This window comes from Physeter macrocephalus, chromosome 15, assembly GCF_002837175.3.
Source record: "Physeter macrocephalus isolate SW-GA chromosome 15, ASM283717v5, whole genome shotgun sequence".
NCBI classification, from domain to species: Eukaryota; Metazoa; Chordata; class Mammalia; order Artiodactyla; family Physeteridae; genus Physeter; species Physeter macrocephalus.
Window position 1 is genome coordinate 19406538 of NC_041228.1, and position 4232 is coordinate 19410769.

Here is a 4232-nt window from a genome sequence, read left to right on the forward strand (position 1 = left end):
GAGGACCCCACATGCCGCGGAGCGGCTGGGCCCGTGAGCCATGGCCGCTGAGCCTGCGCGTCTGGAGCCTGTGCTCCGCAACGGGAGAGGCCACAACAGTGAGAGGCCCGCGTACCGCAAAACAAAAAAAAAAAAAAAAAAAGGGGCGGGGGAGGCAGAACTGGAAGTGAAGTATTATATGGTGTAACGTGGTGAAGAAATGTACAGACTGTCATGGGGGCCTGGAGGAGGGAGATTGGCTGATGTCTGGGGACATGGGGTGCCAGAGGTGGTAGAAAGAATCCAGAGAGGAAGTCAGATTTAAGCCGGGCCATGAAGGTTGAATGGACATTTTCTGAGAACACAAAGGAGCAGAGGGCATTTCAGAAGAGGACCCGTGCATATAAAGAGCCTTATGTGCTAATATGAATTTGGCTTCTTAAGTGCCAGGAGTGGGGTCAACAGCTACTTTGAAGCAGAAAGTGAAATAAGAAACATCCTTTATAAACAGCATTTTAGAGGCAGAAGGGCATGGAAAACATGAGAAAAATTAATTGTTGTTGTTGTTATTATTATAAGGTTATCTCCACATGAACCTGAATAGAGATTGAGTAATGATTGGGTCCAGGGTTCACTTATCCTCTGCACAAAGGAAAGGGAGTGAATCCTGGAGCAAGACTGGGAAGGGAAAGAGACACTGGTCTTCACGCAGAGGTAAGGTGACACACTGAGTAGGATAAAGGCTCCCTTTCAAGGGAGTGGTAAAGAAAATGAACCCCAGAATGGCAAAATTTATCTCTGAGTCTGGACTCAAAGAGGTCTAGGTAAGTTCAATGACACTCTTTTGATGTGCAGGGAGGATGTCTTCTGTCACCAGTAGGGATGCAAGGAAGCCCCTGGAAGGGACCCCAGAAGAAGAATGCACAATACGCCCAGAAGAAGATGTATTATGTCTGAGTCTTTGTATTAAATAGCAGTTGTACGTCCCCTAATCTTAATCCCCTTCTGTTATCCCTGAGACATCAGCCATGTCACAGAAACCTTATCAGCTGGTCTCAGCTGTGCTGTGGTGAAATAAAAATGAAGCTTGTCCAGGCAGGGATTATGATGATAAAGAGAGAAGCAGTGAGAATAATGGTTAACATGTATTGAGAATTTTCTATGTGTCAAGAATGAAGTGTTAGGAGCTTAGGTGGATTACCTTATTTTCTCAACCATCTTGAGATTACAGAACTCTAGTTATTCTCATTTTACAGGTAAGAAATCTAAGGTTTAGTGTGGTCAAATAACGTGCCCAAATTACACATCTCAGGTGTGGGGTTCTGTCTCCAGAGACACTGTCTTTGCTGCTACCCTGGATACCTCCCAGCTGAGGCTCACAAGGCGAGCGGAGGCTTCAGTCCAAGGGCGCAGTGGCCACATCCAGCATGGAGTGGACATGAAGGAGACTGGCGGCGGCCTGGGGAGCTCCCTGAGATGGAGCAGCCATTGGGGTCCACTGCTGAGTGACGGAAGTGCCGGCAACGACCCACATAAACACTGGGGATGAGTGGCGAGGAGGCCTGGGCCTTCTCTGAGAGCCAGTAGAAAGGTCAGGGGGCCTTAGAATGAAGGCCGAGCACCTGTTCATAGGGATGAGCAACATCAAGGCAGCAAACTTCAGCCTGACCTATGTGGCTGTCTTTTATGCCTACAAGATGGTGAGGCCCTAGGGACATCCAGATTGTCATAATATGACAATGAGTATGTGAAAGTGAACAGAGAAAAAGAGGAAAACGTCAAGAAATTACGAACTGGCCCATAATCAAATTTCAAACTTGAAAATTCCCGAGGAAAAGGCTCACTTCTACCTAGATCTAAACAAATTACATGCCGATAGCATGCTGTTTTTAGAGCCCTCTGACTTTATCTGGTGTTCTATTATCAACTCTACTGTTACTAATGGATTTTCTTGTGGAACTCAACACCTGGAGGTGCGAGGAAGAAACTGGCAACAGCATCAGAAATTCCCTTAAAGGCAAGTAACATCAATGTCTACCTAAGGGGCCTTACAGACATGCCACTGCTTTCCAAACCAGTCCCAAAGGAGACGTATGGGGTCTTAGCCAAGGAGTCTTACTCTCTCATGGTGAAGCCTCTCCATTTCCACAGTCCCTGTGGAAACTTCTACTGTTCATAGATGGCTCCACCATTAGACTGTCTACAAATAAGGCAACTGAATATTAAGATCCCTGCCACTCAAAATGTGGAAATCCAAACCATCAACAACAGCAGCAAATGGAAGCTTATTAGAAATTCAGAATCTTAGACCCCACCCAAGACACGATGCATCAGAATCTCTAGTTTAACAAGATCCCCAGGTGATTTGTGTGCGTGTTAAAATTAGGAAGCACGGCTTAAAATTGCCGAGACCTTTCAATATCAGACACCACGTAGGATACAGTGTCCATGTTACAATATTAACTCAAGCATGAGTTTGTGCCTCTCAATCAATTAATGAATACGTTAACTATTGACCTCTTCACGTGTCCCTGACTCTGCTAAGCACTGTTGGTGAAACAAACAAAAATCCCCCAAAGCAAAACCAAAAACAAAGTCAAGATAGGACACCTGTTAGGCATCCTTACGATTCTGTTGGAGAAAGAAAACATGCATATGCTTAGGATGACCTTTCAGAAAAGTAAATCAGACCCTGTCACAGCCCCGCATACAATAACCAGTGTTCCCCATTGCCAACTAGATGAAGTCTAAACTCCGGCAGAGCATAAGAATTCCGTGAACAGCTTGGCACACACCTTCCTCCCCAGCCTTTTCCACGGCCACCAACTCTCCCCCAGTGCTTCGCAACCATCACACTGAACTTGACGGTCCTTGAATGTGCAGAGCTGGTGCTCATCTCCTCATCCTACATTTGCAGAATGTCTCTGCCTCTCTCTGCCCTTCTCTCTCTCTTTTTTTAAAAAAAATTTATTTATTTAATTTGTTTATTTTTGGCTATGCTGGGTCTTCATTGCTGCACGCGGGCTTTCTTTAGTGGCAGTGAGCAGGGGCTACTCTTCGTTGTGGTGCACGGGCTTCCCATTGCGGTGGCTTCTCTTGTTGCGGAGCGTGGGCTCTAGGCACGTGGGCTCAGTAGTTGTGGCTCGCGGGCTGTAGAGTGCAGGCTCAGTAGTTATGGCGCACCGGCTTAGTTGCTCCGTGGCATGTGGGATCTTCCCGGGCCAGGGCTCGAACCCGTGTCCCCTGCACTGGCAGGCGGATTCTTAACCACTGTGCCACCAGGGTAGCCTCCTTCTCTCTTTTTATAACAACTGCATTTAATTCTTGAGACTTTCTCATCTTCTTTCTCAGGAAGCTTTTCTTTGGCTTCAAGTTTGAGGGAATATGCTGCCTCTCTAGTATATTTCCATTACAAATTCTGTTTATGACTGTCTCGTAGGTACAAAGACACCCAGTAAATGTCTGGTTGGAAGAAATTAAAATGGCATAGGAAACAGCTATAAGTCAATGATGCAATCGATCAGCATCACAGCCTCCACCTCAGACACACCCTGTTCCACGTTTAAGTGCCCTAATCCTTTGCACTCAGGATTCTCCCAGGAATCATCTGACCTGCCTGCTAAGCCCTGTGGGTGCTGGAGGCCTAGTTCTCTGCTTGGGAAGTCCTTCCAAACCTCCTTCACTAGGGAGACACCTACACATCCTTTATATCGGGTTGGCCAAAAAAGTCCATTCCGGTTTTTCCATCACATCTTACAGATGTTCCACTTCAAATTGTTTCACTTCAATATTTCACTTCAAATGTGATATCCCTTTTCTCTTTTCTTTTTTTTTAAACATCTTTATTGGAGTATAATTGCTTTACAGTGACGTGTTAGTTTCTGCTTTATCACAAAGTGAATCACCGATACATATACATATATCCCCATATCTCCTCCCTCTTGTGTCTCCCTCCCACCCTCCCTATCCCACACCTCTAGGTGGTCAAAAAGCACCGAGCTGATCTCCCTGTGCTATGTAGCTGCTTCCCACTAGCTATCTATTTTACATTTGGTAGTGTATATATGTCCGTGCCACTCTCTCACTTCGTCCCAGCTTACCCTGCCCTCTCCCTGTGTCCTCAAGTCCATTCTCTACTTCTGCATCTTTATTCCTGTCCTGCCCTAGGTTCTTTGGAACCTTTTTTTTTTTAGATTCCACATATATGTGTTAGTATACGGTATTTGTTTTTCTCTTTCTGACTTACTCCACTC

General features: G+C 45.7%; 1 long non-coding RNA gene across 1 annotated transcript in view; it reads right to left on the reverse strand.

The window, feature by feature from the left end:
• LOC129392848 (uncharacterized) overlaps positions 1-4232 on the reverse strand; it is a 272680-nt gene that overhangs the window by 565 nt on the left and 267883 nt on the right. The window lies entirely within an intron of this gene.